The following is a 17,399-nucleotide window of genomic DNA, read 5'->3' on the forward strand; positions in this document are numbered from 1 at the left end:
TGTTTCTTCTGTCTATAGCATCCCGGTATGTACTTCTCATACAACTCATTCTTAAAATCTTCCCAAGTGAAATTTTCCCACTGTTCCTCAGTCATTGTGCGGCTCACCGACTCCCACCAGAAGTCGGCTTCGTCTACCAGTTGGTAAGTCGCGCAAGTCACTTTCTCCCCGTCTTCGCAACGGATGTAGCTGAAAATTCGCTCCACTGCCCTGACCCATTTCTCGGCGTCCGTGGGATCACCCAGACCATCAAACGTTGGAGGCTTTTCCTTACGAAACTTTTCTTCAGCAGTACGATTCGGTGCTACTTGTGGAACAGGCTGTTCAGGAACGAATCCCCTGCTGCGTCCGCGACCACGTCCTCGTCCCCTACCGCGTCCTCTTGGCGCATCTTCCATTATGAATTACGGACGAAAACAATACAATAGTGAGACTCATTCCACATGCATACATACCTACATAGATATACACAAGGTATATCGCTTCTATAGTATAACCCTGTGAAAGGCCTACTTTATGTGGAAACTGATCTATTTTGGTGGAGTACTTAAGTGAATTCTTAATCTCATCTCATTGCTTCTACGTTATAACATATCTATGTTTAACGTCTCTATCTTACCAGTCCTTACTTAAATCGATCAAGCGGAGCTATCACGACTAACATTCCCAAGGTATTCTTGGGTGGTACTCAAACAGTTTGTAAGAGGACCCAACATTCTGATCATATAGGCATTGAACCTAAAACGATAACATAAACTTCATTTATTCATTTATTCGTTTCTTTTGAAACCTTTAAACACATGGACAATAAATGTCCCATTCCTTAAAAACTTTGCTTTTGCCGGAAAGATTCAAGGAATCTAACTCGACCGTTTATCATTAGTTCGTTAAGGGCTCGGGTTGTCCCAAACACGATACTTTGCTGGTTATATGAGTCGGAGACTCAAAACAACAGTATGAAAGCGATTAGCAATTCATAACTTATAGCATATGGAAAGCGATAAGCAATTCACATAGCATCATTCATTGAAAGCGCGCACATCTTGAAAACTCTCAAAATATTTAATAACTTTGAAACTTTTAAAAGGTACCTTACTTGCGGCAGTGTCACGGCGAGCTGAGGTTCAACAACTTTCTTAGAAGTCTAGAGGTACTAATCTAGACTCAACATTAGAAGCTTTTGGTTATAAGAGACATGAAAGAAAACTTATGCTCTGATACCACTCTGTCACACCCCAATTTCTGAAGGAATAAGTATAACTGAGGTGCAACTAAATCATTGAAATGAACAAGGGAAAAACCTTGTAAAATACGAATAATGGGATGATAAATCGGGCTTCGCCCCTTTGGATGAAGAAAGACAGATATCCAAACGATACTAATCCATCGACAAACATTACAACTTCAGGATCACAAGTTTAGTTTCATGCCTCGGATAACCAACATTCATTAATCAAAATACTTAAGAGTCAAGAGTCTAAGCTTATCAAAAGATATTATTTAGAGTCATAACATAATGTCTTAAGTCAAGGAAACGAAAGACAAATAAAGGCTAGTACTACAGCGGAAGTCAAAATACGGAGTTGAACCCTAGCCTCAGCTCTGCCCCGTCATCACCTGCCGTTAACCTGAAAAACATTTGAAAGTATTTTTGAGCTAAGTACTAATGTACTTAGTGGGCTGCAACTTTAAAACATTTCATAACCTGAAGAACAGTTTATCCAATCATACTTGACATGACTTAGAAGGTTTTAAAGTGAAAGAACTTCTAAGCATGTTAAAACATTTCATTTATATAGATATATATAAATATATATATATATACTTAGTTTTGCGCGCAGATGTCACACTCATTTCTGTTACTCGCTATGATCCCGGACCTTTTAGCCACCGACGGATCCATTTCTCCCATTTACTTGAACTAAGGGCGTAACCCAGACAAGTTTACTTTTGACCTCGGGACGCTACCCAGACAGGCCCTTACATTACATGCTTCGGAACACATCCAGCAAGCACCCTTATAACGCCTCTTAGTTAGTGCCCGATGGAGATCAACCCACCGAGTCAGCTAACGGTGTATACAATTCTCAAATAACGTGTTAGGCTATAAGAGAACCTCAATTGATTCGTTGTGGCGAGCCTTAAACAGAGCAGAGTGCACATAAACATTTTATTGGATAAACAGTTTATATTTCACGAACATTTAAGCTCAATAGCTAAATCATACATTTGGAAAAATAAGCCCACATGTTTAGGCAAAGCCTGTCGTTTAACCTTATCTCTGAATCGGAATAGCAGCGCTAGTTCTCACGATCCACAAAGCCTACAAGAAATCTATAATCTTAATAGGTCTCCTGAATCTCAACTTAAAACGTAGTAAAGTGCTTAACATTCTATGATTCACTTAACCGGGTTTTCAAAGTTTAATAAATAAACATTTTGAAACTAAAATTCTTGAGTTAAGGACTCCAACAATATCCTTACTCGATTTACTTAAAATGTTCATTTTATAAAAATAAAACACAGCCCATATGAAATAAAATCGGCCCAAATAATTTAAAAGAAAAGAGGCCCAGACAAGTTTAAATCGGCCCAAAATTGGGCCCAAACCTAATTCTTTCTTCTTCTTTAAAACACTCTCTTAACACTCAACACCCACAAAGACACGCACATAAACACACGCCGCCCAGCACCCCTTCCCCCTTCTCCCTTTCTTACAACAGCTCTCACATCCACACGAACTGAAATGCCACCGCCGCCTCCCTCAAAAACCCGGCGACAGCCACCACCATGGCCGGCGCGTGAACTCCCTCTCTCTCTTCGCTCGAATCGACCGACAACAGCAGAAGAAGTGGACTGCCGCCGCGGCCTCCAGCTCCCTCGGCTCTCTCAACCTTCCCCTGTTCACGGATCCGGCGGCCGCAGCAGCAGGAGCTAACCACCGCCGCCCTTCTCACCCTCTCTCTCTCTCTCTGCGCACTCCGGTCAACAGTGGCGTGGAGCCACCGCCGGCCGCCGCCTGCCCTTCCCTGATTTCTACTCTCACAGCAAGCAAGCACACACTCACAAAACCATAAGCTTCTTCACCCCTTTCATTTCAATTCAAAAGAAAAGACATTTTGTAATTGCTTTTACACACATATGTATTGTAGATATACAAAGATATATGCATATATATACATAAAGTTTGCATCTTTCTCAATTTGCAAAAGCTCGTATGGTATGTTGATTCAGTAGAATAGCACATATAAAATGCTTGGATTATGCAATCGAAGCAAACGTGATAAGGGGTTTAAGAGGAAACCTTAAGAGATTTCGGTTGAGATTCGTTCTTGTTGTTGCTTGAATGAGGAGTTGATGGTTTAACTTCTTAAAGAAGGGATAATGAATGTGCCGAGAAGGGTGAAGTAAATTTAGAGAAAATAGGTTGTCTTCCTTAAGAAGGGATAATGAAAATAGTAAATGAAACGTGGAGTCACCCTCTCCACACTTGCTTAATCAAGATTAACAAAATATCTCACTTGCTTAATCAAGATTAACAAAATATCTTGATGTTTAGTGGGTTGATTTGGGCTTAATAGGCATGGACATTGATGAGGAGTAATATATGCGGAACAGAGGAATGACTTTACCAGGGAAATCACGGGGAGCAGCGAGATAGCTTTCGCCAGAGGAGTCACACTCGTCAGAGGAATCACACTCGTCAGAGGAATCACACTCGCCAGAGGAATCACACTCGTCAGAGGAATCATACTCATCAGAGGAATCATACTCGTCAGAGGAATCACACTCGCCAGAGGAATCACACTCGTCAGAGGAATCATACTCATCAGAGGAATCAGACTCGTCAGAGGAATCACACTCGTCAGAGGAATCACACTCGTCAGAGGAATCACACTCGTCAGAGGAATCATACTCATATTTAAATTAATATGCAATGCACAAAATAAAATTTAAATAACTTGAAAATTTACAAATGCTTTCGTAAATCATTTTTGTTGGAATTAAATAAATTCTTTTTCTCAATCCGGCGTGAATCATCTTAAATCTAAGTTCAAAATTATTCTAAACTTAGCTCGAGGAAACGGGGTATTACAAAATATATTACTATAAAAAATTATCCAAATATTGTGATGATTATGTGATTGAGAAATTTTCAAATAGCCAATCTCAAGCGAAGCAATATTTACTTTTAATTATAAAAGAATTATTTGAATCTTGTTTTTATAACAATATCTTTCGTGAGAAAAATAAAATGTTCAAGGTTCGTGTATTTTTTTTGACAATTCTCAAAGTTTGTGGAAAAAAATAAAATAAGTCAAAATTCAAGTAATATTTACGATTTTTAAAATTCGTAAGAAAACTCAAAATAAACTCAAAATTCATGTATTTAAGCGCCAATAAGTATGCCTACTTACATAACATCTAACGACACATGACTATGTAGTATGTATGCATGTTTAATTTACATAATATATAGCACGACTAGTCGATTGCCCATAGATAAATGATTCTTCATTCAACATTTTCTTACTGTACTAATTAGAAATACTAAAGTTGCAATGCTAAATGGTACACAATATTTAGTAAAGAAAGAATAGTTTACTATGTATGGCATGGAATATTAATTAAGCCAAAATATAATTTGAATGAAATTTGGGACGACTTGTATAAGACTGTGCCATAGGGATTGTAAAAGAACTTATCCAGGATACCGATCCCCAAATATCACAGTTTGCTTTTACGTCTATTTAAACGAAGGCAACAATGATGATGCTAACATGCAGTCTTAGTTCCCAGATTTGGATATCTAAAAAATAGTTATTCCAAAAGATGAATAATTAAATAATAGTGCTATTTGTTGTTGTCCGCGACTTTCTTATTTTGATCATATCTATTTACTTCGAACTCTAATTTACGTTTTGTTTGCGTTAACAAACTCGCATCATAATAATTTATAATTTTCATTTAGACCATTCTTCTAAATTCAATTTCGAAATTTCTGTAGATTTCATCAAAATACGAGCAAATATCACATTTCATAAGATAAAATAATTTGAGCACAAAATAACTATCAAACACTCCAATTCCTACAAAATTGACATAGTAAGAATACTAAAAATAATAGAAAAATGAGTGTTATCACTTAGTGGTGATGGTCTAATCAGCTTTGAGTTGCGCTGATTTTTATAACTGAGATTTCTTCACCAGTCTGGTTCTTCTTCAGTTGGATCGTCTGCTGATTCTTCTTGACAGTTGGATCTTGAGTTGAGATTATAATAATTTAGTACCTTTTCATATAATTTCTCTAAATTTTTCTTCTTAAATTTATGTTTCAGCATACTGCAATTGTGAGCAATTCTTTATCCTTACGTAGGTTTTTGTCATCATTAAAGTTCACGTTGTTTAATTTTGACAGAAATCAAAACATAGATTTTTTCCAACATCAAATAATATGGTCAACACGATATTATTATCACAATTATATTTATTCATTTCAATTTTCTAATCGCTAACATTTTCAAAAAAATTGTACGATATAACCAATTTATGATATAACAAAACAATGTAGCTAACATGTGAAATTATTCTTGTATATGTAATGTTTCTTATCAATTTTCTACTCCCTCCGTCTACAGATATAGTCATTTTTTGCTATTTTGAAAAGTTAACAAAAATTAGTCCATTTTCATTTTTGAAAATTTTCTATCATGCGGTGGGTCCTTTTCTCTACTCACAGTAAAATTAATTATCATTATTAGCACTATCTTTTAATTGAGACCCTTTATCTACTAACTATAAATTAAAATATTATATTATGGATTATAGTTAGGCAAAAGTAAGGTTATATTATGGATTATAGTTGGGCAAAAGTAAGGCCTAACTTGCTTATATATATATATATAAATATATATATATATATATATATATATATATTTATTTATTTATAAATTAAACTATTTTTATTAAAATTCGCGTCGTTTTCTGTTAGGATTATTTTTTGTGGACAATGGGAGTATATTTTTATTTCAATTTCATTAATATCTTGTATTTTTTGTATCATAAAATAAGTGTATGAAATAATCAACATTGTGGTATTATTATCATAGTTACAACTATTGTTTTCAATTATCTTTTTTTTTTAATCATTGATATCTTCAAAGTATTACTTTTTACTACTCCCTCCGTCCCATTTTGAGATGTCCACAAAAATGAGTCCATTTTCACTTTTAGAAACTATCTATCATATGGTGGACCCTATCACATGGTGGACCCTATTCTGCACTCAAAATACAATTAATTATCATTATAAACACTACCTAGCAATTGTCAGCCGACCTTTGACCCTTCATAATGCAAACATTTTGGTTATCATACACTTCACAAGAATCTTTGCAAACTTAACTTGTAAATCATCATTGCATAAGTGGCTTATACTAATCAAATTTGCCATAAGACCTTGAACATGAAACACATTTTTTAAAGTAGGAAACCCGAACACATTTAAAATACCTTTACCAATGATTCTACCTTTTGAACCTCCACCAAAAGAGACATTTCCACCATCACATACCTGATACTCACTCAAAAAGGTTTTGTTGCCTGTCATGTGACTGGAATAGCCGCTGTCGAAATACCAAGAGCCTGAAATGTTAGTTTTTATAGCAGTATACACAACATTACACTTGATCTCATCCTTCCTTACCCATTGTGGCTTTCTCACCCCTTTTGTTTTCTTTTTGCTTACAAAGAACTTATTTTCATCGTGTACTTTCTAAAGCAAAAAGGTTGTATGTCACCAATTTCAAAATAGTAATGACACACATACATCTTCTTTCGATTATGCTTCTTCTCCACAGGGGTTCCTTCCACTAAAAACTCTTTGCCATGGGTGGATTATACCTTTGTTATTCCTGGTGTGGGGTTGACAGCGGGTGTGGTTGTTGTCTCAGCAAGGTATCCCGAACCAGTAGTTTCTAGACTACTTGCAGCCACAAACTCATCATACATGTGTCTGCTGGATATCCATTTTGTGATGACTGCTTGAGCTTCATCCAGCTGGATTGTAACTTGGTTTAGCTTGACTTCCTTTTGAGTAACCAAGGCTTCGAGCTTCGCTAGAGACGCCTTTAGCTTTCTGTTCTCACTCCTTGTATAGACCAGCTCCTTTCCTTATTCCTTCCATTTTCCAAGTAACTCGTCATACAACTTTTTGAGCTCTATGATGATAAGCACGACCTTTTCATTGCTTTCTTCAGTGTTACCTACACAAGCGTTAAGGCACAGAAAATTGGAGTAATAATTTGAACCATACCTGTTGGAACTAGGATCATCCTCATCATCCTCATCGTCAGGCAATGTTTTGCCAATTGTGACGTGAAATGCTGTCACACCAGCATCCTCCTTAATCCTCATCATCTTTTTCTTCCTTTGAGCTTTCTGAGCCATCAAAGAATTCCGCCTCATCATCACTCCATGACATCCAATAAGACTTTCCTATTTTCCGAAGGGTGTTTGCGCATTGGTTCGCATAGTGACCATACCCCTTGCATTCACGGCGTTGAACATTATTGATATAATTTAGATCATACCTGAAAGATTCATTAGTTGAGGTGACTTTTCTCATTGGTCGAGGAGATGTGAACTCGTTCTTCTTGAGTGATGGGAAGTCGGCTTTTGGAGACTCTTCCTCCCTTGACCTTTCTTGTCCCTTTGCCTTGTTCATCTTCCTCACCATGGTGTTGAACTTCCTTGTGATGAGGGCAACATCATCTCCAGCATTGATCTCTCCAAGCTCATCAGCTTCATCAACGTCACGAATCTCAAGAATACAGCCACTGGATGATGCCGCCGATGTTGACTTGCAGTGAATGTAACTGCCTTCTTCTTATCAAGCAACCCTCTTTCTTCCAGCGTAATTTCATATGTTCTGAGGGTGTTCATGAGATCCACGAACTCCAGAGCAACAATATTTTGAATTGTTTCGATTGTAGTGATTTTCATTTCAAAGCGAGACGATAGAGTTTTGAGCGCCTTTGAAAAAGCAAACGACTGCTAATCGGATCACCAAGCTCATTGCAGTCATTTGCAATATTGAGTATCCTCGTCGTATACTCCTCGATGTCTTCATCCTCCTCCATCTTCATGTTCTCAAACTTGGTGGCAATGATGCGTAGCCTCGTTTCATTAATGCTTGTCTCTCCTTCGCAATGCCTTTGGAGCACTCCCATTGTTCCTTGGCGGATGTACTGTTTTTGATAAGCTGGAACATATTCATGTCCACAAACGAATAGATGGCGTGCTTGGTCTTCTCATTGAAATTTGCCTCTTCGAGCTGAGTTCGGGTCCATTGAGCATGCAGTGTTTGGATCACATCACCGTGAGCATCCGCGGTCTTAGGGGCAGACCACTCATCTTCGATAGAATACCGGGCTTTTATATCAATGATGTGTGTGATTTAGTTGTTTAGATTCGTGTCGTTTGCCGAGGATTTTACTTGACATTACCCAAGTTTGTGGTGTTTTGGCACAGGAATTGCATGGATCGTAGTTGGAGGCTCGTGATGAAGAAAGTTCGGGAAATGCGTGAATTTGAAGAAGATGGCATGATTTTGGAAGAGATTCAGAAATTGGGCTTTGAATCAATTGTTTAAATTTAATTAAGCCTAATACTCTTGTTTTTAATTAATAGTGGGCTCTATTTTTTGTAAGGGTCGGGAAGCCCAATTTATAGGGGTGATCGGCACCTTAGGGATTTTAATCTCATATATATTTTGCTTAAGTTAAAAACAGCCGCTAGTTTTAGAGAGGAGAGAGAAAGTTAGATTTAGTATATATAATTCTAGTGCTACACGTTTTTACTTACTTGGAGATTAGGCAAACTATTTTATTTTCTTCTTGCTTTTACATTGAGACTGGGCGGCTGGAACTAACTTTGGGGAGCAAACGATTGATATTTTATTTAATTGCAATTTATTTTCTTGTTTAATGTTCATCTTTATTTATTTGATTGTGTTTAGTTTAATCATGAGAAGCTAAATTCTTAATTCGGCGAGAATAATGAAATACTGATTTAATATCTGTGAGACCTAATTAAGCATATAATTGATTCTTGTTGATTCCGATTTATTCCTTGTGTTTAGAGTTAATTCTGATTTAATTTAAGCCTGATCAACTTAGATTTAATTGGATTAAAGTCAATTGGTTCCTACCAATCCGTAATTATTGGAATATGGTTGATAAGTGATAAAGCTACCATGTTCGTAGTAGGAATAAATTAGTAGACGACTTATTACTTGCGTTCTTGGGTAATTTGTCTAAATCGGGTTCCTTCATCTTAATGCTATTAAAATATTAAATTTAGGTCTGGCGTCTCCAGCTAGGTTATATTTTAATAAGGGGTCTACAGCTGTCTATCGACACAGAAAATAGGAATTGGGGTATGTCAGTGCGTTCACGGTATCCTATAACTGGTTGGTTGATAGGGATTAATTTATCTTTGCGTCGATGAATGGATTTATTAAATTAGTGTGGATTTATTCGGGCCGAGTTACCTTTCTTTGATTGAATTCTTGTAATTGTTATTTGATGTATTTGCTTCCTTAGTTTATTAATATTTCTCTCAAAATTAAGGCGTGGTGGCTACACCAACTTAGATCTCTAGAAAATTGATTGCAATTACCCGTTCTCTGTGGTTCGACCCTGCTAGCTACTAAACTGTATTAATTCTTACCTATTGCAGAAATTATTTGGTGGTATACACGTCCATCAATCAACAACCTTTATATATTGTTGAATCCTTGTCCTCCAGAAAGAGTAATTTGCACCATCAAGAATTGGAGGTCGCACAATACCCAAACTACCGGGATCCATGTGAAAGCAACTGTTACTGTAACAGCGAGGATCACACTCAGTGTGTCAAGTGTTGGCTCTGACGCCAATTGAAAGTGTTTCTTCGCAAAAATTATGCACTGTGTTTAGGAGACGCACAAGTGCGCACAGAGTATAAAGCAGCGGAATTAAAATAGAAACGAGAACACAAGGATGGAAAATTTTTCTACAAGTTATAAATTATAACTTGTAGAAGCCCTATGGTAAAACTTTACTAAAACTGAGAATGATTTACACTCACGTTCGATGCCTTTACAAAGACTTAGGTATTGAACAAATAACATGTTGGGTCCGGAGGGTCTCGAATAAGTGTATGGGGGAGGGGGGAATACACCTATAGGCTATTTTTGAAAATGAAACTTGAAACACAAACTGACTCAACCTTTAGTGAAAAGAGTTTTATCAAAACAAAGTTGACGACTGATACTGAATACTCTTCAGTAAAGAGTTATCAGTTAAGTTAAAGACTTTAACTGATACACGTAAGGCTTCAGTCGAGTTTGTTAAATAGAGAGATGTTATGAATCTTACTGAATATCTGAAAATAGATCAGTTAGACTAATAACACACGCAGCAGAAAACTTTTATTTCGAAATAGCATGTGATATGAATCACGTTGTCAGCAGTTAAGTTTCATATTGCAATTAATCAGTTTTCAGTTTAAGAAAGTAAGAGCACAAGTAAGAAGGTAAATACTGAAAGTTGTAAATAACACAGAGATTTTTACATGGTTCAGAAAACACTTCCTACATCCACGGTCAGTTGATCAGACCGACAACTTCACTGGGCATGTGCTTACGAGTGCACAACAAACCTAAACGTGTGCTTACGGGTGCACAACAAACAAAAACAACTGAAGAGCCTATCTTCAGTACCAACACACTGGGTTGGATTTCTCACTCCTAGCGCACACTGGATTTCAACACACTTGACTTTAGTATCAGACCGCTGAATCCACGTGGCTCGCATTAAGTAATTAGTCGAAACTGATTCTTCGACTGATAAGTCAAATATCAGTATTTGACTTTGCCTTAATCGTCACATCAGTCGGCATCTTCAGTCTTCAGAACAACAATTAAACTAGAAAAAGAACTCTAACACTTGAGTTCGAACAGTTCTAGTCTATACAAGTGACACCTATTGATTTTGGTATCATCAAAACTAGGATTAGGATATTTCATTAAGTTCCCAACAATTTTCCTCTTTTTGATGATGCCAAAATCGCACAACAGTTTTAATTAAGAAAAAGGCTGAACTCAAGGCACAAGCTTTTAAACAGGGTGAATACTATTCCCCTTAACAATAGAACCTAAAACATGCACTTTGAAGGAAGAACACAACAGTTTAAAGAAACAAAAACGAAGACATAACTGAAAGACAGTAATCAGAGCCTGGACAAAAAGGTATTGTCTTCAGGTTGAGATCAAAAAGAAATTCTTTTCATTAAGAAAAACTGTCGAGACATCAGTTTAAAATACAAGAAGAAAGTAGATCTTGCAAAGAAGAACCAGTTCTAGAAACTAGGGTTTCTGACCATACAGATTGAAGACTGTCTTCCAGATCTTATCAAAATCATCTGAGTTGAAGTTTGAGGGCACATTCCAGATCTTGCAAGTGACTCTGACTTCTCTCTTGATTGTTTCTCTATTGCCGCCATTTCTGATTCTTGGAGGGCAAACTGTCGTTTTTAAGGGATTAGAAATCTGAAGTTTTGCTTCTCTTTGAGCAGTGCATCCTTTCAACCATTCCTCTTTCATGTCAGTTAACAAGAAAGTACTTCCAGGCTTCTTTCTGGAATTCGAATCCCTGTTAAGATTTGGCAAAGACAATCCACTTGTTGTAACATTCTTTCAGCTTTTGCCACCATTCGTTCATGTTAGCTGGTGTCCATTTATCTTGTCTATCAAACCTATCTAGGTAGGATACCAGGAGTCATTCGCTGATATAGTACTTCATTTTATGTTCTTCTCGAAGCATTTGAGGGAAGGATTGTTGAGGAGGCGGTCGTAGAGCATTTTCACCAAGGTGGAGAGCCTTCTTGGCCTTAGGCTCTGGATCTCTGGATGAGCTTTCTTCCCTTGTTCTCTTTCGGCTATATTCTTCTAAAATAGACGGGACATGAGCAGTCTTCGAAGTAGCACGAGCAAGGATAGCTCTAGAATCGGCAAAGTTCTGGGCCAATTATTTTGGGAGAGCATCAAAGAGACGATCATCCATAATCTCTTCCCCCCTTTTTGGCATCATCACGAGGGATAGAGTTGACTTGAAGTTGTATCTCTTTGAATCAGAAGAATTATGAATACTTCGAAGCTCACCTTCTAGCTGAGTAATTCGAGCATTGACAAGACGAAGAGCTTCTGCTACCATCAGTTGAGCATCGGTAGAGGTCATGAAGTCTTTCATGAATTCGATTCGAAGGCCACGAAGTTCTTGTTGAAGCGTCAGAAGCTTCTCTTTGGTCTGAACTTCGTGTTCCAGGACATAGGTGTGAAGGGCCTTATATCTGTCATGTGTGAGTACAGTAATGGCCTTGGTAGGAATCATGTCGTGTTCATAGTTAAAATGAATTTAACGTAGTTTAGTCAAGGCCGCATCAAGCTGTTTAATCCGAATATCATGATCAATCATGTCCTCGGTTGCCTGTTTTTTGACATCACGCAAATATTTGAGAAATTTGGCGCCATAGATGTCGTGCAGTTCGCGTTCATGCTTGAGAGTGGCAATCTCATTCTGCTAATCAGAGATGACGTCCAGAAGAGCTTGAATCGGATCTTCTGCGTCTTCATCAGCAAGTTGGAATGTGGCCTTGGGCGGGATTCAACGTTTACATTTTGTGACATATCCATCAGTCTCGAGGTCAGAATCATATCTGACAGCCCGTGGTTTGCGAGGAATCTCTATGAATTCAACAGCCAATTTAGGGGGAACATGCAGTGCCCTGGGTTGAATTTGAGATGTGGAAGCTCCTTTAGATGAAGAGGGAGGATCAGATGCATAGGTTGGAGCAGACGGAATGACTTGCTCATTTTCTGCAGGAACAAAAGAAGCAAGAGTACGTCCTGATTTGTGAGTGATACCCTCGGCTTGAGTGGGATCATCAGAGGAAAGTAGTGGTGGAGACGATGGTTGAGGATCTTCAGTGATGTCCTCTACGCGTCCCTTTTGGTTTGTTGCTTCAACCCAAAGACGATTGATGGTGCGACGACTCTTGGAGAACTTCACACAAGCTGCCTTCATCTTCCCCTTTGTTGTTGTGCTATTTTTACTGCCATTCAAGAGAAACTGAAGTGCAGCCTCCCTTTCTAGGGAAGTCATGTTTTTTTTGGAAGCCATTTGATGTTTTTGAGCTTGTAAATAGTTATGGCATATGAGTTGAATTTATAGAAGTATAATGTATTTTTAATTTTGAGAAGGAATGTGTAATTTATGGCAGAATCTTGTTTTTGGTGCCAAATTTGGCACCAAAAATTTGCACATAATTTAAGTTGGTAGAATTTTTTATTCCAATTGTTTTCAGAATTTTGAAGTTGGCGGCAACATAATATCTCTTTTGAGTATTTAATTCACTTTTGCATGAGTTTCTCTCTCTTACTTGCTTTAGTTAATTAGGTTTACAAAAGTCATTAATAAGGTGGGTACCGCCACTTTATACATTTACAACACATTTCTTAATCTTCGTGTAGAAAAATTTAGGGCCATTTGAAACGGGACGGAGGGAGTGTATTATTATTAGTCTAATTTCACAATTTTAGAAAGAAAAAATAAAAAAGATAAAAAAATGAATAAACAATATAATTTACAAATAAACTTTCAATTTTATTATAATTACAAACTTGTCACTCAATTTTAAAATCAATTTGAAATTGATTGCAAGTTAAAATATTGATATTTTAATACAATATAGATGTATAAATAAATTAATTTATAATTAAAACTAAAAAGAACCTAACAAAAATTGATCCCAACATCCCCCTCATTCCAACGTCCCCCTAATATTTATTTTTCAATTGCTTGAAACTGAATCGTCTCGAAATTATTCAAAATTTAATTAAATTGAGATTATTTTTGTCCTAGAAATAGGCCAAGATTCATAAATCATAACTTATTCTATGTGATATTGTCTTGAGATTAAGGTGATGGCTGGTATGCAGGAATGAAATTAGAAGAAAATTGAATAAAAATAAATATAGAATTCTTTATGGCTGGTATCTACAAGGAATGAATAGATATGAATAAAATATAATTAACACAATAATAATAATAATAATTATTATTATTATTATTATTATTATTATTACTATTACTATTACTATTACTATTACTATTACTATTACTATTAGGGAAAATTGCACCTAAATACACAAACTTTGCCAAAAATCCATATTTGACGGGAAGTCAGGATTTTACATTTTAATACACCAACTTTCGTTGTTGTCCAAATTTGACACGACTTAATTCTTAAAAATTCAAAAAACAACCCCTTTTTGTAAATAATTATACAAAGACCCACTTATGTTATAATTTGGGACATTTAAACCAAAACAAGATATTTCCTTATGATGTTTTCTTTTAAACCATTTTAGGCGCGGATCAAAGATTAAAAGAAAACATCATAAGGAAATATCTTGTTTTGGTTTAAATGTCCCAAATAATAACATAAGTGGGTCTTTGTATAATTATTTACAAAAAGGGGTTGTTTTTGAATTTTTAAGAATTAAGTCGTGTCAAATTTGGACAACAACGAAAGTTGGTGTATTAAAATGTAAAATCCTAACTTCGCGTTAAATATGGATTTTTGACAAAGTTTGTGTATTTTCACGCAATTATCCCAAAAAATTACTATTACTATTACTATTACTATTACTATTATTATTAAAAGTAAAATATAAATCATTTATTGCTTCCGTCCACAAAAGAACTTCCTATGATGGAGTGACACATGTTTCAAAAAACAAAGGTAGTTTAGTTTCACAGCGGCTTTTCTATGGCTTGGATTTGGCTGCTCATTTATGCTAGTTTTGTTATTCCTGGCTTTTGCTGTTTTCTGTTAACGAGCCGGGGTTATTTAGGGGCGATGGTTCGGCCGGAGTTTCTGAAATAGCCTCAACTTAGCTCATTAACATTGTTCTTTAGACGAGCACTCTTTTTTCCTTGCTAAGGCTTTTCCCTCTCGGATTTTCCAAAAGGCTCGGCCCTTAGTCTGCTTTTTGTGCTTTCAAGGGTTTTTTAATTTTTCTTTTTAATAAAATTTTATTTTAATAATAGAGTGGTGAAAAGGTGAAAAGTAAGAGTAAATGAGATATTTATAGGTAGAAAGTTCTTTCGTGGACGTCCCAAGAAGGAAAAGTAAAAAGTTATTTCTTGGACGTTCCAAAAAGGAAAAACAGAAAGTTATTTCGTGGACAGAGATAGTATATTTTCAGATTTTCACAATTGACCTTCAATTAAGCATAAATAAGTTTAATTCCAAGTATTCTAGTAATTTAAACTTTCATTTATAGTATTATATATAGAAGTAGGAAATTCTTTTGTGGAGAGAGTATTATTATTATTATTATTATTATTATTATTATTATTATTATTATTATTATTATTATTATTATTATAAATTTGTCAAAATAAAAAATAAATAATGAATAAGTAATCTCTTATCTGTGAGAATACACAGTACCATGGGGAAGGGGACGAATGGCTTATCCCATATTTATGGGAATAGGCATGAAATGACGATTCTCATTACAAAAAATAAGCGATTCTCGTGTTCAAAACTAAGGTTGTGCATTTGGATCGAATTGACCGGATCAAACTGAGAACCGACAACTTGAAAACTACCGAACAGACCCGGACCGAAGTTAAGAATGAAATCGAACCGGAACCGACCCTTGTTTATTGGTCCAGTTCGGTCCAAACCAAACAAAGTCGGCAGAATTTCAGAATGCATTCAGTAGAGATGTCAATCTAGCCCGAAACTCGTGGGCTGGCCCGATTAACCCGCCATCCGATGGGTTAGGGTTGAATATTTTCAACCCGATAAAAGTTACAACACGATTAGCCCATAATCGAATAGCCCGACACCCGATAGGGCGGCCCGACTAACCCGATGGGCTAGCCCGAAATCCGAATACTTAATATTGAATATTTAGATATAAAAATAAAAAAATGACAAAATATTATAAAGTCTCATCATTTCACTTTTCTGTATGTTTGAGATGCTTTGATTCTTTGAATTCAAACTATTGTTTGATATTTTATTATTTTTTTGTTAACAAAGTTGAACATTTTATTGTTGCCAACTTATTTATATGTTATGTAATCATGATGTTTTTTTCAATATCTTTTATTTTATGCATTTCATGCTTATACATTATACATTAGATCATTAAAAATTACAAAATACAAATGATTATTTTATTTTCACACATTTAAGCCGACTAGCCCGATGGGCTAGCCCGAAACTCGAACGTTTAGGGTTAGGGTTGAAAATTTATAACCCGATAAAATCCCCAGCCCGATTAGCTCGCGCCCGATTAACCCAAAACCTGATAGGGCTGGCCCGAAATTCGGTGGGCTGGCCCGATTGACATCCCTAACATTCAGAATACAAGATATACATCAAACAACATTCAAAGAAATATAGGTTCAATCAAGAAATTTGCAGCAGCATCATAAATATACAAGATATGGGCTCAATCAAGAAATTCATGAACAAACGAATTCAGTATATAGGCTTAATCAAGAAATTCATAATATAGGCTCAATATTTGGGGCAACTAGCAAAAACATCAATTATCAAATCTGCCCTAAATTCGCAGAAACTACGAAGAACATAAAGAGGATATAATTACTCACATAAAGAGCCCTCGGTTACTGGACGCAGTGGCTGAGTCGCAGGTAGACACCTAGACAGGAGGTGCAAACTGAGTATGAGGAAGGGGTTGTCAGGCCATCAGCGAAAAATACGAGAGATGAGAGGCTAGAGCTAGGGAGTGGAGAGCTGTCGAGCTATGTTTGAATTTAGATTATAGGTTTTGGCTAGTTTGCAATTGGCAAAATAAAATAGTTAAATTATTATTAATATTAATAAAATATATATTTATTAATTATAGCAGATTGGTTCGCTTTTCGATGGACTTGGGCAGCCCGGAACCGAAACCAAAATATTGAGCTGCCTTGGACCGAATCCTACTTTCGGACCGCTTCGGACCGTTCGAATTGTTCCGAACCAATCGATTCGATCCAATTCGATGATTTTGGTCTGATTTTGCTCACCCCCACTTAAAACTCAAACCTTCAACACACCTAACCTAATATGATTGGGCCAAATCCAGAACTATTCAACCTACAGATTCTGCAACTTCCGGAAAAGGAACCTTTATGGCCCATAACATTTTATCTCGTAAATTTGCGAAGGTATAATCTAATCTTCAATCCTATAATTTTATTGATATTTAGTTGCTGACATCACTGAATTTTTGAACCAAGAAAAGATAATGCACAACTCAAAAATCT

The 17,399-nt window shown here is 36.3% G+C and overlaps 1 long non-coding RNA gene across 1 annotated transcript; it reads right to left on the reverse strand.

The window, feature by feature from the left end:
- Positions 1-6,643: 6,643 nt before the first annotated feature.
- LOC130986485 (uncharacterized) lies at positions 6,644-16,925 on the reverse strand. The gene is made up of 2 exons (XR_009089280.1): positions 16,740-16,925; positions 6,644-16,476 (listed from the first exon to the last, which is right to left on the reverse strand). It is a non-coding gene; the product is annotated as an uncharacterized LOC130986485 (long non-coding RNA).
- Between the last annotated feature and the right edge of the window lie 474 nt (positions 16,926-17,399).

This window comes from Salvia miltiorrhiza, chromosome 5 (assembly GCF_028751815.1).
Source record: "Salvia miltiorrhiza cultivar Shanhuang (shh) chromosome 5, IMPLAD_Smil_shh, whole genome shotgun sequence".
In the NCBI taxonomy this organism is placed as follows: domain Eukaryota; kingdom Viridiplantae; phylum Streptophyta; class Magnoliopsida; order Lamiales; family Lamiaceae; genus Salvia; species Salvia miltiorrhiza.